This window comes from Lactuca serriola, chromosome 7, assembly GCF_051521515.1.
Source record: "Lactuca serriola cultivar US96UC23 chromosome 7, Lser_US96UC23_V15, whole genome shotgun sequence".
Taxonomy (NCBI): Eukaryota; Viridiplantae; Streptophyta; class Magnoliopsida; order Asterales; family Asteraceae; genus Lactuca; species Lactuca serriola.
In genome coordinates, this window is record NC_136414.1 from 8,431,152 (window position 1) to 8,454,768 (window position 23,617).

The following is a 23,617-nucleotide window of genomic DNA, read 5'->3' on the forward strand; positions in this document are numbered from 1 at the left end:
AGTCGATTTACAGATACAATCCAGTTTTTAATTATATTCTGTGTTTTTGGGTTTTGTGTGTTTATTTTGCAGAAATCATGTTCAGAAGAGGACAATCTTCAAGTGGTAGCCAAGGGGAGTTTCCATGGTTAAACTTCCCGCAAATTGAATCCGCCTCAACAATGAGGAAGTGGAAGAAGAAGCTCTCCGACATTAAGAAGAAGGAGGTGTATGTACCGAACAGAATTGATTGGGAATGGCTGCAAAGTGTTAGCTATGAAGAAGAACTAGCTCCTTACCTTTTGAAGGAGTTCCAACATGAAGGCGACACTATGGTGTGTGACGGGTGGAGCCGGATCTTCCGCATACAAGAGCCGGTGTATTTAGAGCTTTGCTTGGAATTTTTCTCCACGGTGTCTTTCACCGGGGGAGTGGATGTCTTTCACCCGGCGAGCTTTACTTTTTGTCTTGGGGGCGAGTATCGTCAATGCTCGGTGGTGGACCTTGCCTGCCGACTAGGGATCTATGCTCAACCCTTGGTGTCAACAAACATCTTTCGGGCCTTCTTGGAAAACACTCATAGGGCATTTCCCGATGGAGTTACAAGCACGGGTTGGTGGAATACCATAGGAAACAAAGTTTACATCCCGAAGTCTGCACAAGAAGGGAGCATCCGATCCCCGACTCACCGCCTCATTCACCGCCTTATTTCCTCCACCATCAACCAAAGGAAAGACGATGACAAGGTCTCCAACCTTGACGTTTTCTACTTATGGAGCATAATAACACCCGACGTCTTTTGCAACATCCCATGGTGTATTGCTTCATACCTTTCGGAGGGTGCGGTCAAAGATCGCAAAACCTCCCGTATCAATGGAGGAATGTTTGTCACTCGATTGGCTAATTCATTCGGGTTGATGAACCGCGGAGCCTGGAACTTCATGACATTGATCCCGACGCCCCCGTTTAATCCCATTCTTTTCCGAAGAGCACAGATAATTGAAGACTATGGTGGTGGCCATTATGCCATTCCAAATGATGACCCCGTTGTTGCTCCCGAAGCACCGGGAAGGAGGGTGAGATCAATAAGAGAACGGGATGTGGAGGACGAACCGCCAGTGATTCCGATCGAGAATGAAGACGTACCAATGGATTGGTACAATGTAGAGATGAGGCGGATGCAGGATCAATTGGCGAGGGGGCTGAACTTTAGCAACCAATCCCACATACGACTTTTTGACCACTTCAATATTCCACATATTGATGGTGGGAATTACCCATTCATTCCATCTTGGGATGAGAGGATTGCTGCGAGACGAAGTGGAGCCGGGGGAAGTAGAGCCGCCAATGATGATGAGGAGGATGAAGATTGATTTTGATGTTTTTGTGTTTTTAATCAAACAATTTTAATTTTAATTTTTTGTTTTGTTTTATTTTTTTTTGGTGTGTATGCTTTGAGATTTTATTATGTTTAATGGTTGTTTGCTTTAGTTATTTTTCAGGATTGAATTTTGATTGCTTGCTTAGGATGGTTTAGAGATGTAAAGCATGGATGTTTTCTAGAGTGAGAGCGAGTCAAGGAAACGGGTTTTTAACGTCAAAGTGTCGAGTCCGGTCCTAGGGGTATGAGCAATTGAGTCCAAATGTGGGGAAGAGTTAAATAAGTTTTTAGAAGCTAAAACAGTTGCAAAATACCAAGTTTTTTTCGTTCAGTGGCCTACTCGACGAGTGCACTAAGCTGACTCGACGAGTCGCCTTGTATTTCTACATATTTTGAGAAGGCGCGCTGGTACTCGACGAGTCCACTATAAGACTCGACGAGTCGATCACTTTTTATACCGATGGACTGTTGATTTGATGCTGCTACTGGTCCCACTTGCTCACTTATTCTTCCATATCCATTCTTGAAGATCTTACACTGATTTCTGCGTATTTGGAGCGACCCACACGAGTTTTGACACCCAAGGCATGGATGAGATGTTACCATGTCTAAAGTTGATTGAAGTTGGAGCTTAAAATGAGTGTGATCAGCCTATCGACTGCTATCCCAGGGGAGTTTGTTCCAATTCCCTCTTTAGTTTCTTTTTATGTTTTTATGCATCATATGCAATAAGGGCATTGCATCACATAAGTGTGGGGTAGGGGTTGGTTACATAATAGTCAATTTAAAAAATTGTTTGCATACCAAAAGTATTATTTAGGATTTATTTAGAAAATTTTGGTAAAAATTAGGATTCCATATTAGAATTGTGTTAATGATTGCTTGAAGACCCAAATGTTTAGTTGAGCCTATATACGTTCTAGTGCATTTGTGGCTTCCTTATTCTAGTGAAATCATGAGACAAAAACACAACCCTGCTCAGCCTGAGGGATGCAATATGTTTAGCAGCCTAAACCTGAAATGTATCCAGGAAAATTGTTATCATTAGCCAATAAAGGTTGAGATTGAGCGCCCCTGCTTAAGCATGTAGGATTTGAGTGAAAAAAAAAAAGTGAGTTACATGTTAAAAAAAAAAGAGAGAATTACAAGAAAAGTTATAAGAATTTTGGAGCAAATAAAGTGAAGATCAAAAGATCAAAATTCCAAGAAATCCAAAAAAAAGTTGAAGATGCCAAAAGTCAATAAAGACGGTGAATTCAAAGATATCAAAGATCAAATTATCAAGAAAGTGAAGAATTCAAAGAATTCCATAGTGGTATTGAAAAGTTGTAATTTTCTAGAATATGTATGCTTGGGTGGCTCAATTAAAAATACCTTGAGGGTAAAGAGGTTTTCTGCGGATGGATTCGGAGGGTTGCATAAAATGAGTATAGTTCGGGGTGAGTGGGTGAATGTTTATGAGGATTGTGAGTATTTGGAATATGGGGGGTTCTTTAGGAAAAATTTTAGACACAAATGCATGCGTTGCGGTCTTGGCATAATGGCTGGGTTAGATTGGAGTTGTTATACATAATTCTAATGTGTTAAAATTCAGTTTTGCTTGAGGGCAAGCAAAAGACAAGTGTGGGGTATTTTGATATGTGCATATTTAGTGTGTATTTAGTATAGTTTTTTAATTCATATATTAGCTAAATTATCGCATATTATGGACAAAAGGTACTTAAAAGTGTTAAATTATGTTTTTCAGTCCAAAGATGAAGCTCGGAAGCAAAAGGAAGCAAGAGAAGCGGTTAGGAGATTGAGAGTGGAATGAAGAAGGAAAAACACCTTAAAAAAGCTTCTACTCATCGAGTCAGATAGCTACTCGACGAGTCCGGTCGAGGAATCAGAAGGATAATGACTCGGGATCCCAGATAGTTATCGCAATACGGGGAATGTGAGAGGGACTCGACGAGTCACCACTTGACTCGACGAGTCGAACCGCTTATTTAAAGATAATTTCACAAATCGAGAGGGAGAGTTCTGGGAAGTTTCAGAAGTGCTTTGCTGCGAATAAGAAGCCACAAGAACCCTAGAAGTTGACCAAGGAAGCTAGAATCCAATTCCGGGAGTAATTAAGGCACAATTTCATCATTCTACTTATTTCTTTTGTTTTGTCAACATGATTAAGCAACTTGAACTTATTTGTTTGCTGTTATTTACCTTAGTTATGAACTAAATTCTTTAAACTTCTATTTGGGGATACGAAATTGGTAATATGGTTTGATTCTTGGTAGGATTAATTCTATGTTGGTTAATTTAGTTATTTTAGCTTGCTAAAGAACCTTGTGTGTGAATGATAATTGATTTTCTGTTAATAGGGAGATAATTAATTAGTATGAACATCTATTAGTTATCAATCTCATATGCTTAGTGAACACTTTTTGTCATATGTCTAGTGTAGTGAACATGAAACTAGGATTAATAAGAAAATCAAATAAATTTATGTGCAAGCTTGTGAGATGACCATTAAACAAGAAGTTAATTAAAAGATAAATTAATTAGCTATTGCAAGTCTAACTTAACCCGAATATTATATCTAGTAAATTTAATTGAAATAGACAACTGGCCATTGTTTAAATTGATTTATTTGCTAAGGATTAATGAAGTGAATACGGAACTAATCAATTGAATCGGTAACTAGCAAAAGAATTAATCTATTGCACTTTTACCTCGAAATCAACCATAGGATCAATTAAGTTGAACTAAATAGAAGTATTTCTCCGTTATTGAATCTAGTCAAAGTCTTTGTTTTCTAGTTTAACAAGTAATCATTAGTAAGTTTCTAGTCTTGTAAAACTAGAGAAAACCGCTACTTATTAGTTAAATTAGATAAATTAGTTTTTAGTATTTAATTTTCCGTTCCCTATGTTCGATACCCTACTTGCTTGAACTATACCACAATTGATAGGTTCACTGCCTTTTGTGTGTTATTTGATAATTAAAAGTAGGTTTAAAACTAGTGGGTTTTACACACATCAGTTGCGCGGGATATGTCGCGTACGTTATGGATACCCGGGAGGCGGGTAAGGCGACGGTGAGCGAGGTTCCAGTGGTGTGAGACTACGCTGATGTGTTCCCGGAGGAGCTTCCTAGAATACCTCTGGAGTGTTAGGTAGAGTTCAGGATAGACCTAGTTCCAGGTGCGGCTCCAATAGCCAAGGCACCCTATCGGTTAACTCCTCCCGAGATGCAGGGGTTGTCTACACAGCTGCAGGAGTTGCTAGACAAGGGATTTATTCGACCGAACAGTTCACCCTGGGGAGCCCTGAGCCTGTTTGTGAAAAAGAAGGACGGGTCGCATCGGATATGTATTGATTACCAGGAGCTGAATAAGGTAACAGTGAAGAACCGTTACCCACTCCCGAGGATTGATGACCTCTTTGATTAGTTGCAGGGAACATCTTGGTTCTCCAAGATCGACTTGCATTTAGGGTATCATCAGATGAGGGTCCGAGAGGAGGATGTACAGAAGACCGCGTTTTGGATGCGTTACGGCCATTATGAGTTCGTGGTGATGCCGTTTGGGCTCACTAATGCTCCTACCGTGTTCATGGACCTCATGAACCGCGTATGTAGACCGATGCTGGATCGATCTGTGATAGTTTTCATTGATGACATCTTGGTTTATTCCAAGACGCAGGAGGAGCACGGGGAGCATCTGAGAGAGGTTTTGGAGACCTTGAGGAGGAGAGCTTGTACGCCAAGTTCTCCAAATGTGAGTTTTGGTTGCGCGAGGTACAGTTTCTGGGGCACCTCGTCAACCAGAACGGGATTTCAGTAGACCCGGCCAAGGTGGAGGCCGTGATGAGATGGGAGGTTCCGAAGTCTCCATCCGAGATTCAGAGTTTCCTGGGATTAGCGGGCTACTATCTGAGATTCATTCAGGACTTCTCCAAGATAGTTGTACCCCTGACGCGGCTGACTAAGAAAGTCGTGGTCTTTCGATGGGGGCCTGAGCAGCAGGCAACATTCAAGGTTCTGAGACAGAGATTGTGTGAGGTTCTGAGACAGAGATATCATGGGATTATTGACATTACACCGCAGGATGTGGGTACCGTACCTCGGGGGCGTGCACCAGGTCTTGATGGAGGAGGCGCACAAATCTCGATTCTCTATTCATCCTGGGGCGACGAAGATGTATAGGGATCTTCGTCTGGACTATTGGTGGCCCTGCATGAAGCGGGATGTGTCTTGGTACGTCGAGCGGTGCTTGACCTGCAGGAAGGTCAACGCCGAGCATCAGAGACCGCACAACAAGATGCAGCCGTTGGATATCCCGTTGTGGAAATGGGAAGATATTACGATGGACTTTATCACGAAGCTACCCAGGATCATGTGCGGAGTGGATTCTATATGAGTCATCATTGACCGATTGACCAAGAGCGCCCATTTTATCCCAATTCAGGAGAGCATCTCGGCCGAGAAGTAGGCCGATATATATATCAGGGAGGTAGTGGCGCGGCACGGGGTGCCCGTATCAGTGATTTCAGACAGAGATGTGTGATTTACTTACAGGTTTTGGAAGAAGTTCCATGACGAGTTGGGTACTCGTCTGCATTTCAACACCGCTTTTCACCCACAGACGGATGGTCAGAGCGAGCGGACCATCCAAACGTTGGAGGATATGTTGCGGGCATGTGTTCTGGATTTCGGAGGTAGTTGGGATACCTACCTCCCATTGGCGGAGTTCTCATATAATAATAGCTATCATGCGAGCATCGACCGTCCTCCCTTCGAGATGTTGTATGGAAGGAGGTGCAGGACCCCGATATGTTGGGGAGAGGTTGGCCAGAGGGTCATGGGAAGCACCGAAGTGGTGCTCCAGATGACAGAGAAGATCCAGCAGGTCCGGAGTAGGCTCCAGACTGCCCAGAGTCGGCAGAAAAGCTATGCCGACAAGCGTCGTTCAGACTTGGAATTCCGGGTCGGGGATATGGTTCCCCTGAAGGTGTCGCCGTGGAAAGGCGTCTTCCGATTCAGGAAGCGAGGCAAGTTGGGGCCAAGGTTCATCGGGCCATTCAGGATTGTAGCCCGGGTGGGCAAGGTGGCGTATATGTTGGATCTGCCAGCCAAACTCAGCCAGATCCACAACACTTTCCACGTCTCTCAATTACGGAAGTGTTTGGTAGACGACTCGGCAATGGTGCCTTTAGAGGATATTCAGGTCGATGGCAGCCTGAATTACATCGAGCGGCCTGTGACGATCCTCGACATGAAGTCGAAGGATCTAAGGAACAAGAGGGTGGAACTCGTGAAGGTGCAATGGCAGCACCGAAAGGGGTCGGAGTGGACTTGGGAGTCGGTGGAAGAGATGATGGAGCATTACCCCGAGCTGTTTCTGGATCGAGCAGCAGACTTCGAGGACGAAGTCTGAAATAAGTGGGGGAGATTTGTAGCACCGGGTTCCTGGTACGTACTCCTTGTGATTAATATTTTAATTTTATGCATTTTTGCCTTGGACTCGGCGAGTTGAAGGACCAACTCGCCGAGTAGGAGCGGGATAAGGCGAGGGGTTTGAACTTTGTACTCGGCGAGTAGACCTTGTTTGGACAAAAACCCTAATCCGGGCATTTGCACCCTATTTAAACGCTCTAACTTGGCCTCCTTAGTCCCTAAAACTTCCAGAGAACTGTAGAAAGAAACCCTAGCCCCCATATTGTTCTTGAGAGTGATTTTGGCTTTGTGGAGAAGGTTTGGAGCTTAGAGGAAGGAAGAGGAGGTTGAAGTGTGCAAGGAGGGGACGTAGATCCGGAATCTACACTGTGAGAAGCTTCCATTCAGGTAGAAAAGTTCTTACCTTGATCATTAGTACATTAGATCCCCTTGTGTCCCAAATTGGAGGTTTCAAGCCCTAAAACCTCAAATTTCATGTATTTATGCTTTAAGTTCTGAAGGGACTTCAGATTGGGATCTTATGGACATCCTAGAAGTATAAAGTCTCTGTGGTTGGGGTTATTGAGGTCCCTATTGGGTGTATGACCCCTTAAAGAGCTTGGATTTGCCTTCTTGAGCTCATAGGGCCATGCATGCATGTAAAGTTTGGAACTTTACGTGATAAGCATGCCCTAGGAGCATAGATCTATGGGTTAGAAGTGTTGCATGTCTCAGTTTTGGTCTGTATGGGAAGTGGGTTGAAGAGACTCGGCGAGTCCCAAAGTGGAACTCGGCGAGTTCTATGAAGATGGTCTTAGACTCGGCGAGTTGGATGAACAACTCGGCGAGTCCTATGAAGATTGTCTGGAGCTTGCCGAGTTGTTCTTCAAACTCGGTGAGTCATATGAAATTTTCTGAGTAAGAGGGTTTTAAGTGTCGAAGGTCCAACCCTTCGTATCTACACGCGGGATTAGCAGTGTAACGTAGTCCCAAAACCCCAAATCCTCTTGCGGGATGTTCTGGTGAGGATTGGAAGCGAGTAGCAGATCTGCTCGTGGAACTCGACGAGTTGCTCTCGGACTCGGCGAGTCGGATCACGAGTCGGTTCCATAGTCCCGAGTAGTGAGTCAAGGGTGACTCAGTGAGTGGAAAGAGGGACTTGGCGAGTAGGACCGGGTTAGTAGGAGGAGGACTCGGCGAGTTTGTGCCACGACTCAGCGAGTCCAGTCAAATGGAAGTTGACTTTGACCAAGGAGTTGACCTTGGACCAGGGATGGGTCAGTCAATTGACCTAAGGGTATTTATGAGTGGCTAATCTATGTTTATGGGTTTGTAGCCGGAGGATTACCGGTGCAGCAGCCAGACGTCGAGCAGTCAGACTTTTGGTAGCTACTCTTCGATGTGAGTTTCCTTCCAGTAGTAACGGGTCTAAGGCACCAAGGTCGGACCGTATAGACGATGTGCTAGTGTTGGAGTGTGGGCAGAGCCCGTATCTGATGGTTGAGTTTGATGATGATATATGCCAGTATGATAGATTTGTCTATACTCGTTGTCTGTGTGATACTTGTGTGTTATGGATTAGCAGATGAGTGTGGGCAAGGCCCGTATCTCTCTGATAGTGGATTGTGAGCGAGGCCCGTATCTCTCAGATAAGGGAGTGTGGGCGAGGCCCGTATCTCCCGGCTAGCGGAGTGTGGGCGAGGCCCGTATCTTCATGAGTGTGGGCGAGGCCCATATCTCCTAGCTGTTCATTGTATGTTTGTATGATATGAGGTATTATGGGGGAACTCACTAGGCTTCGTGCTTACAATTTTCAGTTTTGGTTTCAGGTACCTCTTCTTCGAAGGGTGAAGGAGCTGGCGCGGTAGCGGCCCATCACACACATGCCTCGTATTCCGCACTATGAGATCTTCCTGGGGATTTCTACTCTGACATTATTATGTTTATGAAAATGTTTTCCAGACATGTGATATCTTTTATGAAATGTTATCATCGGTGAACGCTTTTATTTCTAAATGCTTTACTAAGTATATGTTTTAAAAATGAAATTTTTGGCTCGTATTTTGGGACGTTACACTAGCAAAGCCATGGAAGAAAAGCATGAAAGATCTGATATCCTCCAGCTAGCTAAATCTATAATTGAAATCTTTATCAATAAGGTTTTCAGTTTTTCAGCGGATGACAAGATCTTCGTCAATGGATATGATGCCAATGAGAAGACCTTAATCTATAGCAAATACAACAAAGAGATTTCTCCGGCCCATAGACAACTATTCTTAGCCTTCCAAAACTCCTTGCTCAAGCCATACTTAATCAACGAACATGTGGCAGACATATGTAAGACGCTCCACAAAAGCACTAGCAGATACAACTGTCAATGCTTAACCATCAAGGTGGCCTCCACTACCGACAATAATAATGGCAAATCCATTATTAAAGAAGATTCCTCCACAAGCTCCAGATAAGAGAGGACGCTCAAAGATAAGCCACTACACAATAATGTAGTTAGTGGATGATTTGGTCAGCAGTGACGTAAAACACTTGTATCAGATCCTCTCTATGATTCTATAAATAGAGAGTTATGCTTTCATTTTTAGGTAGAGTGAAAATACGAGAGCCTTAAGCATTTTATTTGAAATCTGCAAATGTGTGAGTAAAACCCATATAGGGTTTATAGTTTTAAATTGTAAAAACCTTCGGGTTTTAGTTCGTTTATAAATAAGAGAAGTTTTCTTAATCCATCCTTTGTGCAACTATCTGTATTTCTAAAGTCTGAAGTCTTACTCGTCATATTGATCTAGTACTAACAAGTACTGCTAGTCAGAAGGACGTAGGGAAGAAGGAACGATCAACGCCAATATTGACGAAGAAATCACAAAGCCTTAAGCACGAGCAAGGTATGAAAACTATCTTTTAATTTATAACAAAACTATCTCGTTAAGTTTTTTCAACTTAAAAAACCATAAACTCTATAATAAAATTTTATAAAAAGCAACAAAAATCTTATAACAACTCAAATAAGTAGTAATAAAGTATTAGCTAATCAAGAACCTAATAAGTTCTTGATTTCTCAAATAAAAGATTGCAGAATCACTATCAAACAACATCAAAGAAATTTAAATTATATTAATGATGAAATTTCTTAAATAGATTTAACGCTACAAACATCTCTACGAGATGATTTTAGAAGGAAAATAAATGCTAAAAGTTCCAGATTTACACACATTCGTGTGCAAAAAGCTATAAAAAATAGTCTTTTGTCTAACAAAAGGTATTTAAAAGAGTTAAAAGATCAACTTTTAACTTAACTTTATCCACAACAAATCCCGTTTTAACAGAGTTAAAAGAGTGATTTTGGTGCTTTTTTAAAGAATGTGTGAAGTATAAGAAGCTTAGAGCAAAAAGGAGCTTGTGGATCTGACTCTACTTCATCTTGGCATAATTGTGAAGGTAACAAGTCGTTACATTGGTTTATCTTTAGCTAAATCTCTTCATGTTTGGGTTTAGGGCTATCTTTAGCACATCTGAGAATCATTTTGAGTATTAGGGCAAGATCTGAAGTTGTAACTTCAGATTTGGACTCCCCTTGGTCCCTATAGCTATAAAGTTATGAGATTTGGTAAACATGGGCCTTTCCCTTCGATTTAACCTTTCCCTTAGTCTAGTTTTGGCATTTAGGACCATGCATGTACGTAAAGTTTGCAAGTTTACGTGGAAACCATGTCCTAGAAGGTTGGGTCTGCAATATGAAGATTTGGGGTGGCTTAAAAACATTTGTATAAGTGATGGACTGCATGAAATCGACGATTCGCTTAGCCAACTCGGCGAGTCGGACAAAGGTTTTCCGTATTTGATTCTACATGAACTCGGCAAGTCACTAAGAGGACTCGACGAGTCAACTAAGGTTTTCCCCGACATTTGGACACGCATTGACTCGGCGAGTTGGTTGGAAACTCGGCGAGTTAGTTAGGGTTTTATGACTTTCTGAGTTATTATGGAACTCGACGAGTTGCTAGCTGCACTCAACGAGTTGGGTCAACATGGACTGTTGACTTTGACTTTGACAAAAGTTTGACCAGTTTGACTTTTGGGGGTATTATAGTAAATTGGAAATCTATGGAAATGGTCTTATGGTAAATATAGGTGGTGGAGTTTGTGGCCGTGATTCGAGAGTTTGATCTTATCACTTCAGTTCGACATTTGTGAGGTGAGTTCTCCTCACTATACTAAGGGGTCTAAGGCACCAAAGCCGGCTCATTGGATTTAATATCCTAGTAGTTGTTGATATGTTGGATATGAGTTAGTATTGCATGCTAGTTGTTATGATAGTTTGAGAGTGGTTATGCATGCTAGTTGTTGTACTAGCTTGGTAGATTTGTAGGACTACTTGTGATATGGCCTGATTATCTGTATGCATAGTTAGTATTATATGTCGACATGTTATGTGGGTAGGTTTGAGGTTGCATTGCTCTGTGCGGTGACCAACAAACCCTAGAGTATGCCAGATATGATCCGAGGGCCAGGGAGAGCATGTCAGACTCATACTAAGGACTCCTAAACATTCCAGATGCGAGCTGAGGGCTAGGAGAGCACTGAGGGCTAGTCCTTTCGTTACAGTCCAAGGAATGAGGGAGCAAGCCAAATATGTGTTGTGGGTCTGTAGCGCAAGTCGGACTCATACTGTGGGCTCAGGGGTAATCTAGTGTATAGAGTTGTGGACCTATTACATGTTGTTATTATTTGTGCTATTTGTTATGTATCGGTATTTTGGGGGAACTCACTAAGCTTCTGGCATACAGTTTCAATTTTGGTTTCAGGTACATCAGATGATCGCGGGAAGGCGAAGGCGTGATCGTACAGTTCCTCACATTTTATGATTTTTGATTTCTGGGATACTCTGACATGAAAATATTTTGAAAACACTTTGTAATAACTAATGGTTTTTAATTGGTTGAAAAAGTTCAAAATTTGCTTGATTTTTATGGGTGTTACAATAGCACATCTTTTCAAGGACTCCCATTCACTTGATCAACACTGTACTCAATTGGAAATGTAGATGCATCACCAAATTCAAGTACTTCTCGGGTAACTTGCTCAGAAATAATTAGTGGAGTTCCCTTCACCATCGATTCAACAGCACCAGCTCCATCTGCTCCCTACTCGTTGTAGGGGCGGAACACGAGCATTAGATTTACGGGGGCCGGATCAAACTTCGAAACAAAACAATATAAATAGTTTTAATTTTATGTAAAATTATGACATTTCAAAGATCTATTCAAAACCATTAACATGAATTATTATTAAATCTTTAATATCGACGGATTTTTTTGAAACCTTGTATGATAACCATGGTGGTCTCTAAGCTAATCTTTTTCGGCAAGTTTTGTTTCGAAAAGACAAAACCAATAGTACGGTATTATACTCATAACTTAAATAATTTTGTATTTCGAAAATTATTTTTTTACTCTGTTGTTAAGTAGCTTATTTTGAAAAAATAAAATAAATAACTATTTTTTGTACACTTATAATCTATTAAGGATTTAAATAAACACTAAAGTTAAGTTTGTATGCATTATAAAATTAATTGAAAGTTAAGAATGCTAATATATATAATTTTAGGTAAAAAAAATATAATATATAAGTTTGTTTGCGAGTACAACTAATATTACATAATTTTATGTAGATAATAACATTTAATTTTGAAACATTAAAATATATGCATCGTAGTAAATAAAATATATTATGTTTTAAGGGTGTGACTTGGCGAGAGAAGAAAAGAATGAGAGTACTGTCAAATTTCATTTTCATATTGTAATAAGCGTTTGCCATCACAACTTACTTTTTATTTCAACATATATACAATAGGAATATGAAAAAGCTGGGGGCCATGGCCCCCCTAGGCCTCTATAGCCCTCCGCCACTGGCTCGTTGATTGAAGCATTTTTCCAGAACTCAGTAATCAGGTCTTTGTAGATGACTGGATTAGTACGTAAAGCGTGAGAAATTCTACAATTGTTCAAACCAATGATCATGGATTTGAATTCATTATGCGTAACAGGTGGATCCAAGAGATGTCATGTGATATTGTGAGAGTCAACAAACTTCAACTGATCCGCCATTTTTCTGTACCAAACGAATCAAGTGAGAACGATAAAAAATTAAAATTAAAATTTTATTTTCTCAAAAATTCAAATTTTGGTCAAAATGTTGATTTCGGTTAAAAGATATTGATTTCAGTCAAAGACGGATGATTTCGGTCAAAACAAGTTGTTTTCGGTTGAAACCACTGAATTCGGTTGGTCAAACTTGAGATTTTGGTCAAAGGGGATGTTTTCGGTCAAAAAAAGGTGTTTTCGGTCGGATTCGATCGATTTCGGTCGGAGTCGGGTCCTACCGAAAACCCGACGATTCAAATTTTGAAACCCTTGACAGATTCGTCGGAAACCACCGTTAACTCGCCTGAAACCCTTTGAATACCTGCAAAAGATCCAAGAAAATGACATAAAAATTGAAATATGTTACTCGCAATCTACATACCTAATCACGATTTCAAAGAATCAAGAAAAAATCATGATTTTAGGATGAAAAGATGAACAGTGAACAAGGAGTTTTGGCTTAGGGTTTTGAAAGAAAAAATTGAGAGTTAAAAATTGATTTCGGTGGAGGTGAATGAAATGAAGAAGAAAATCATTTTAAACCCCCAAAATGGGTTCTCCGCCCTATGGGCTACCGAATTCAGTGGGCCCCAATCCATTTAACAACTCATTTTCTTTAATTCGTTTCTTAGAAAAAAAAAATTGGAAATAAAATAAAAATTTTAAATTTCAAAATGAAAGCAAATAAAATAAAATAAAATAAAAGTTTTAGAAACATAAATAAAATAAAATAAAATAAATACATTTTAATAATTAAATTTAAAACATTTTGGGATCAAAAGTTGTCAAACAATTTAATATCGTTTCTCAGCACACACCTATATGGATAACTCTGGTCAATCACCAATATTGGTTCCACTTAAACAAAAAGGATATTCCTAAATAGACTATTTTGTTGATGACGACCAAGGATATTGTTGTCCACTTAAATTCAGTAGCGAGATCTACAATCAACCTTTAGTCATGAACCAATTCAATTTTAAGCGCACTAGAATGTGTTCCCCACTTCATGACATACCCTAGCAATTAAGGAATTCCAAAGAGCTCTTTACTTTAGGTGAGTGTTCAATTATTTGAGAGAGAGAATATAGATATAGAGATGCATATGGTGTATCCCAGGTCGGATCTCTTCCAATCACGCAGAGGGACAACATATGACTAACATTTATAGAGGGTTAGATAGATAGAAAGGTGCATATATGTTGAGTCCCAGGTCAGGTCTCTTCCAATCACGCAGAGGGGACAACATATGACTGACATAGATAGATAAAGAGATAAATAAATAGAAATGCATAGAAATAGAGATGCATATGTTGCGTCCCAGGCCGGATCTCTTCCAATCACGCAAAGGGGCAACATATGACTTACATAGAGGATAAGAAAGAAAAAAAATTCACACAGACCTACTTTATCAGAACCTCTGCTCGTTTTCATTGTCTCGGTCAAAAATAAACCCCCCACACACTAGATAGCTAGGGTAAGTAAGGGTCGAATCCACGAAGAGGTTGTGGTCAAACTTTGTGTTAAAATAGTTAACGAAAAACTATAAGCAATTGTCACGAAATTATTTAAACTAAAATAAACTAGACAACTAGAAACTTTATGTTGCAAAAGTTTGTTAAAACAAATACTATGAATGAGAAAACAAAAACAAGATACTTCCGGTTCAGTTATTTAGATGGTTGGACTTACACGTTTTTCTTCCCTTAAATTCCAATTTAGTTACCTAGACATAATTAAGGTTGATTAACTTGCAACAAATAATTTTGAGCACACAATATGTTATCCCAACTAGTTGTATTACTCCCTATGTCTAATTAGATTAGGAACAACTAGTGGTTTGGCGATAATGTGTCTTACGATTACCTATTACAATGTTGAATATATAATACTACAAATTCAGAATAATGTATGTAGATTCAACTGATCATCTTAGTTCCTAAACTACTTGAATTCAGAATGATTAGTGAATTAACAGTACACTATATTAGTTGGAATATCACCCAATAAGAAAACACAACTCCAATCATTGTAAGTAAAAATCATAACTTTAAGAATGAAACAATAATTGAAATTGACTAGAATAAAAGTAATAATCAAAACGTGTTCATCCTAACATCCTACAACGTTCCCGGAAGTAACCTAGGTGGTTTAGCCTTCCATATGATTAACAAAACACACAACTTCAATACAAACAATGGAATTAATGCTAAAATTCACAAACCAACTTGGAATCATAAAATCAATGAAGTCTAATGATCAATAAACTATGGAACGATGAAACCTTAGGGATGAAGTAATCAAATCTAGAGCTTGATGGAATTGATGTAGATTCGTTGGTTGAACAATCTTCAAACGTTGAATGATACTGAATTTGATGATTTATTGGCTTTCATTCGGAAATTGATGATCAAGAACGCGTTTGGTGAAGGTTTGGAACCCTCCAAAACTGGTGAAAATCGCAGGGGAGAAGTCCCAAGTCGATTACGGTTTAATCTCCTTTAAATAGGTGTTAAAAAACTGATTTTCGGAGTTGTTTTCCACGTCGGCGTCCTAATAGGCGTTTTAGACGTCAGATAGGACGTCTAGGCGTCTTTCAGGGCGTTTTATATGCCTTCTCTTGTCCTTGATTTGCACTTGAAAATGGCCTAAAACGGGTAGGCGTCCTAGGGGGCGTTTTAGACGCGTTCTAGGACATTCCTCATCTTTGTTGCCCTTTTTTGGTGATGAAAATGGTAGAATCGGTAAAAATGCAAAACATAAAAGTAGTAGAAATTTTTTTCTATTTTCCATAACTTCTTCGTTAATGTCAATTGGAGCTGTAGATCTTGAGATATGATCAAAACATTGAATATTGGTCGAATTTCTCAGTACCATTTTTCTTCATTCTTTTAGCAATTCGTCTCCCATGCTTGTTAGCTGCATTGTGCTCGTTTTTCTTGCAGGTTCCACCCACTTTTAGTACAATATATTGACCTACATATGAAGTTCAACAACTCATCAAAGTAGTGCCATTCTTGGGAAATTACACATCAATTCAACAGATTTATGACAATTTAGTACATTCATAAAATAGACTTATCAAACTCCCAGTCACCCTATCAGCACCAGAATTAAGGACATAAGTATGTACGTCGAAGAAGTGTTGAACCATAGTTCTAGATGATAAGTAACTTTAATGTATCTCGCAGGCTCCCTTGTTTATCTCACAACTCAATCTATCCAAGCGTTGTATGGTCAGTCTAAATGTAACTATCTAAGTATGGATAAGTTAACACTGTCAAGTCCTTTTATTTGTCAATAGTGTCCAGTCCTTTCATTTTGAATCCTTCATGCCTACCAGCACATTGAACAAAGAGACTAAACAATTTAGCTTCAGTGCATTACTCGTATTTCAGATTGCCTTTTAATACTAAACTTCATATCACTTCCCAATAACACTTACGAAAGAAGACATATTTTAGGAATTTTTGATTTTATAATTTTTATGATTTCTTATTTTATAATTTTATTATTATTATTATTATTATTTTATTTCTCCCTCTAAATTTGGGCATAGGGAAGAAAGGAAATAAAATAAATGCGCAAACAAAAAAATAAAATAAAAATAAAAAATTAATCTTCAAAACAAATCATTTTCAATAAACCCACAAGCACATCGAAACAAGCCTTACTGAAAGGTTTGGTGAACAAATACGCCACATTTTTATCGGTGTGAATTTGTTCCAAATGAATGAGCTTACGCTCATAATAGTCTCGAATAAAATAAAATTTAATGTTGATGTGCTTGGTTTTTGAATGATGAACAGGATTTTTGGCAATTTGAATGGCCGCATCATTATCACAAAAAATGGAGGTGTCAAGAAAATTCAAACCGTAATCCAGCAATTGGTGTTGAATCCAGATAACCTGAGAGCAGCAGGCTGAGGCAGCAATGTATTCAGCCTCAACCATCAAGGTCGACACCGTTTGTTTTTTCTTGCATTGCCATGAAACCAATCGGTCCCCCAAGAACTGACATCCACCCGGTGTAGATTTCATGTCAAAATCACAACCTCCATAATGGCTGTCAGCAAAAGCATATAAATCAAATTCCAGATTTTTAGGATTCGAAAGACCCAATTTAGGGCTACCTTTAAGGTATCTAAAAATCCTTTTAACAACAATTATATGGGAAAGTTTAGGATTAGCCTGATAACAAGTGCATTGACAAACAGCAAACATGATGTCAGGTCTCCTGGCAGTCAGATACATCAGAGATTTGATCATCGATAGGTATTCAGTTTGATCTACAGATTCTCCTTCTGGATCCGACGTCAACAGTGGTCTTTCTGCCATTGGAGTGGAAGCAATTTTTGAATCTTTAAACTTGGATTTTTCTAGAATGTCTTCCACATATTTTCCTTAATGTAGTAAAATTCCAGCTGATTCATGTCAAACTTGTAACCCTAGAAACATTGTCATTTCACCTAATGAGCTCATCTCAAATCTTTTCTTCATTACTTCCTCAAATTCTTTGCATAGCTCTGGGTTGGTCGACCCAAAAATGATGTCGTCTACGTAGATTTGGAGGACAATCAAATATGCATCCACTTTCTTGATGAATAACGTCTGATCAATCGTTCCCCTTGTGTACCTATGCTCCAATGGATGTTTAGTTAAGGTAGCATACCAAGCTCTAGGAGCCTGATGCAAACCATAAAGAGCCTTATCCAGTTTGTAGACATGATTTGGAAACTTTGGATTGCCAAACCTTGGTGGTTGATCAACATAAATCTCCTCCTTCATGACTCTGTACAAAAAGGCTGTGTTGACATCCATTTGATAAACCGTAAACCCCATGTAGGAAGCTTATGCTAGGAATATATGAATGGCTTCCAAACGCGCCATAGGAGCGTACACTTCGGTGTAGTCAAGACCCTCTATTTGCCTGAATCCACGAATGATCAAATAAGCTTTGTTGCACATAATCACCCCGATATCATCTTGCTTATTTCTAAACACCCAATGTGTATCAAAGGACTTCTTGCCATTAGATAGCTCTACCAACTACCATACTCTTAACTTCTCGAACTGATTCAGCTCTTCATGCATTGCATCCACCCAGCTTGGTTCATTTAGACCCATGCCCACATTCTTTGGTTCAATTTGGGATATGAAGCACGAGTAAAGACACTCATTGACATCTCCGCTTTGACTTCTGGTCTGAACCCCTCTTTCTAGTGGACCAATAATGTTTTCGATAGGATGATCGCGTTCAACTCTGGTTGGGATTGGATGGTTGATATCATTGACTATAACCGGAAGATTTGTTATATTGTCAAATCTTCCCGCTACCGAATCACCCCCTTCAGACGGCCTATGATCATGAGAAGTACTTGCCACAAATTCATTTGCGAATGGCTTTGGAAAGAGAAATTCCATGAAAGTTTGTGTGGCAGTTACATTTTCCCTTGAGAGAATATAGGCTTCTTCGGGAGTAAGGGGAGTGGCTTCGGTGTCGAAAGTTGCCTTTTGGACTGGTGAGGAAGGAGGTGTACTTGATGTAGTGTCATCTATCGTAGGTGATTCAGGAATCACCATAGATGGTTTGAATGAGCCAATGATAACATCTTCATCATCATCATCTTCAGAAGCTGCACTCGAACCTAAGTATGTATGTGAAACATAATCTGAAAACACATTAAATGATTTAAACAAAGAAGTATAATCAAATAGCCAATCTGGTCCAACTCTAGCGTCCGTCACGTTCTCTTCCAACTAGCGCACATCAAATGACTCCATGATTTGTTTGGTGGATTTTTTGTAAACCCTATAAGCAGTTCATCCAACATATCCCACGAAATAGTAGTCACCAGCTTTTGAATTGAACTGAGGAGTTGACTTTAGGTGAAGTAGCGTGCACGGAAGATCCTGAAGTGAGCAACCGTTGGCTTGTGACCATATAGAATTTCATATGGGGTCTTCATCTGCTGTTTGTTTATCAGAACACAGTTCTGAACATAGCACGTCGTGTTAATGGATTCAGCCCAGAAGAAGACCGATAATTTAGAGTCACAACGCATGGTCCTTGTTGCATTAATTAAAGTATGATTTCGCCACTCTACTACGTCATTTTGTTGAGGTGTCCAAGCTGCACTATACTGACACAATATACCCTTTTCAGCACAAAAATGATCCAGGATATCATTCTTAAACTCTGTGCCATTGTCACTACAAATCCCCTTCACCTTCTCGTTGGTCTGATTTTCAATGAGCACAATAAACCTCTTGATAAGTTCAACAGTTTCACTCTTATTAGACAATAAGAAGACCCATGTGAAATGTGAGTAATCATCGATTATAACCAAGCAATAAGAGTTCCTGTTGATGCTCAGTTAATTCACGAGACCAAATAAATCCATATCTAGCAGCTGGAGAGTAGTGTTGATTGTGTTAACCATCTTGGGCTTGTGTGGCTTGCGATGATGTTTTCCTTAAGCACAAGCCATACATTTCTCAAAAGTGATGAAGTCCTTTTTTGGTAGACCACGGGCAATATCATTCTTAGCAAGACGATTGAGGTTCTTAGCATTTGCATGACCGAGACGACGATGCCAAAGCATAGCATTGTGTTCTGAGAGCTTTGAAAATAGACATGTGACTTACTCGGGAATGTTGTGATTCATGTCGATGAGGTAAGCATTCCCTTCATGCTGAGATCTCACCAAAATCCAATCCTCTGGTATGATGATACCAGGCTTCAAAATTAGCCACTCCTTATTTGTGAAATGATTTGAAAAACCTTTGTCACATATCTGAGAGACACTCAGCAAACTGTGCTTCAACTCTGGACCAAAATTAACATTTTCAAAGCTAAAAACACCGTTAGTAACCATACCCTTCTAAGTGATTTTTCCTCCTCCTCCCGCAAAGGAAACGTACCCTCCATTAAAGTTCTGAATGTCATGCAGTTAAGAGATGTATCATGTCATGTGCCTGGAACAGCCACTATCACTATACCAAGGTCTGATATATTCCTCTATAGATGTCCTTGCACAATGTGCGATATTAGTTAAATTTGGGAACCCAGTCCATAGTGACACTGGGTTGACCATTTCCATCTACACATGAAATTCTTGCCATACCATATTCTTTGAATCAAATAATGTACATGAAGAATCTAAAGGAAAATGAGTTGATTGGGTCGCAGGACTTTTGGGCACCCATCTACAATCAAGCTTAAGAATTTTATTACTGACACAGATGGGACCTTTAACATTAGATTTTGAAGAATTTTTATCCTTTGTGTTTGAACTTTTGTGTATCCATCTTTGGTTAGATGATGACCCATGAGATGAATTTGGTGACACCGATCTTATTTTGACCAATTTCGGTTTCGCCAAATTATCTCTCAGAGTGAGTGGAGGACTTCGTAGTCTATTTTAATGTGTCTATTTCAGGGATGGGTGCAGTGTTGATGCAGAGGGTTCACGTGATAGCATATGTGTCGAGGCAGCTGAAGCCTCATGAGACGAGGTATCCCACCCATGATTTGGAGTTAGGGGCGGTGGTGTTTGCCCTCAAGATTTGGCGTCACTATCTTTATGGTGTCCGGTGTACCATATACACGGACCATAAGAGCCTGAAGTACCTGATGGATCAACCCAACCTGAATATGAGAAAGAGGAGATGGTTGGATGCAGTGAAGGACTACGACTGTGAGATGTTATATCACCCAGGCAAGGCTAATGTGGTAGCAGATGCCTTGAGTCGTAGAGCCGAGAACGCTCCGATATTAGATACCATCTAAAAGGCTCAGGTGGACGTTGTGAGACCGGAGAACCACAAGAGAGAGCATCTAATTAGGTAAGTTTCCGAGTTTGTGATGGACAGTCGTGGGCTTATGACTTTCCATGGGCAAATTTGGTTGCCTTATACAGGTGGAGATCGTTGTGTATTGTTAGAGGAGGCACATAGATCGAGATTCTCGATCCACCCAGGGGCTACTAAGATGTATTTGGACCTTAAGATAGACTATTGATGGCCATGTATGAAGAGGGACGTGCATGGGTTGTAGAGAGGTGCTTGACATGTCTTCGGGTTAAGGCGGAGCACCAGCGTCCACAAGGTCCTTTGCAGCCTTTAGAGATTCCCCAGTGGAAGTGGAAACAGATTTCTATGGAATTTATCACCAAGTTACCAAGAACTGTGCATGGGGTTGACGCGATATGGGTGATTATGGATCGGTTGACGAAGAGTGCTCACTTCCTCGCTATCAGTGAGAGCTCTTCTGCAGAGAGACTGGCCGATATTTATGTGAGAGAGGTGGTAGCTCGGCAAGTAGTGCCGACCTCGATAGTGTCAGATTAAGACGTGCGCTTGACTTCCAGGTTCTGGAAGAAATTTCATGAGGAGTTGGGTACCCGGTTTCATTTTAGTACCGCATACCATCCGTAGACGGACGGGCAGAGCGAGCGGACGATTCAAACACTTGAGGACATTCTGTGTGGATGTGTTATGGACTTTGGAGGAAGTTGGGACACTTATTTTCCCTTGGTTGATTTTTCTTACAACAACGGCCATCATTCGACTATTGGTATGCCTCCATTTAAGCTTCTATATAGGAGGAGGTGTCGGACTCCCATTTTTTAGGGGGAGAGGTAGGGCGGCGAGTGATGGGTGGCACTGACATAGTGCTGAAGATGACCGAGCAGATTCAGCAGGTCAGACAGAGGTTACTGACAGCCCAAAGTCACCAAAAGAGTTACGCGGATCGGCGATGATCCAAGCTAGAGTTCCAGGTTGAATATTTTGTCCTCCTGAAGGTATCCCCATGGAAAGGGGTGGTCCGATTCAGGAAACGGGGCAAGCTGGGGCCCCGGTACATTGTTCCTTTCAGATTGATCGCCAGAGTAGGTAAGGTATTCTACAGGTTAGAGCTACCAGAAAAGTTGAGCCAGATTCATAACACCTTCCAAGTTTCCCAGCTGATGAAGTGTGTAGCCGATGAGATGACAGTGGTACCATTAGAGGACATTCAGGTTGATGCGATTATGAATTATATTGAGAGACCAATTGCGATTTTGGATTGGAAGGTGAAGGTTCTGAGGAACAAGGAGGTGCCTCTGGTTTAGGTCTAGTGGCAACATCAGAAGGGGTCCAAGTGCACTTGGGAGCCGGAGTCCAAGATGCGCGAGCAGTATCGAGAGTTATTTTTGGAGCCTGACTTCGAGAGCGAAGTCTGATCCTACTGGGGGAGAATTGTAACATCCCAAGACTAGGTATACCTTATAAGCCCTTGTTATTTTAGTAAATTTTCAAGTTTAGCCCTTATTGAGAAAAGGTGGTAAATGAGTATGCGGGGCGTACATGAGTGTATGCTCAACGTAATCATATGCGTGTTTGTGACACGGAAGCTGATGGGTTTTGAGCACTACATCATTCTTATAGTGTATATGAAAACCCTAAAGCTTTGGATTTAGTTTGTATAATGAACATGAAATAATCATCCAAAGCCATAAACCCTAGATCTAGCATACAATAATCAATATTATCATAATATAGGGTTTAGATCTTACCTTTGATTGTTATGTAGTGTTAGATGCATTTTGTGCACCCTTTTTGCACAACTTTTAGCCCTTTTTATTTATGGTTTTAGCATAATTGTTCTTTACTTTTATTGCATTTCATCATATCTAGGTTAACTTCGTGAACAACCTTATTTGCACCATTTTCATGCCCTTTTTAGGTGAACCGGAGGTTGGAACGCGCTTTGGGAAGTGCCGGGAAGCATTGGTGAAGATTTCGGGATGATCGGGCGAAGAACGAAAAAGTTGGAAAAATCAAGTTTGGAATTGGAGTCAGAGAGGTACACGGGGCGTGTTGAATTTACACTGAAAAGTGGGCACGTGGCGTGTTTGACCAAAATGGGAGCTGTTGACCATGCTGAACACGGGACGTGTCAGTTTAGTGCAAATCAACACGGGGCGTGTTGCTGAACACGACTCGTGTCAGCTTAGCCTATTTTAACACGGGCCGTGTTCGACCCAAAAACTAACTTTTGGCAGTTTTTCCTATCTTTCATATTACGGGTTAAGAGTCATTTTTACACACACACAACATATCAGAGCACCATTGGAGAGGAGAATTTGAAGGTTTTTGCAAGGGTTTGTCCGTTAATCATTTGGAAACATTAATTCTTGTTTCTGTAAGTTGTAATTACACTTAATTTCATCTTTTAGACTTGTGATCTTGTTCTAGCCATGTGTGGCTAGAACCCTAGTTTCTCCAACTCATGTTTTGACTTTCTAGTTGTGAATCTAATCATATAACTTGATGTTTGTTCTTAATTTCTATCTAATGAATTTGATTTTGCTTCAATCAAATGTTTGATTCTATTTGTGATTCTTATTGGCCATTTGAATTAGGGTTAGGTCATTCAAGTTATCTCTTTTACAAAATCCGTAATTGTTTTGTGAAATTGAACAAGTAATAAGCATTAAATTGATCTCTATTGAATGAATTTAGTGTAAATCTTATTCATACACTTTTACACTCCCGAGCTTATGAGGAGTATTGGGTGTTGTTGGGAACATTTACGTAAAGCTTCATGCAATCTTATAATCCAATTCTAAGAGCTTGTTTAGATTAGGTTAATAAGGTTAGGGTTAATCAAAGAGCTTGTTTTGGTTAATTAATGTGGTGA

At 40.1% G+C, this 23,617-nt stretch overlaps 1 long non-coding RNA gene across 1 annotated transcript; it reads left to right on the forward strand.

Moving 5' to 3' along the window:
- The first annotated feature begins 9,413 nt into the window (after window positions 1-9,413).
- Window positions 9,414-12,066, forward strand: LOC145062835 (uncharacterized). The gene is made up of 3 exons (XR_013687741.1): window positions 9,414-9,672; window positions 10,147-10,225; window positions 11,593-12,066. It is a non-coding gene; the product is annotated as an uncharacterized LOC145062835 (long non-coding RNA).
- The last annotated feature ends 11,551 nt before the right edge of the window (window positions 12,067-23,617 follow it).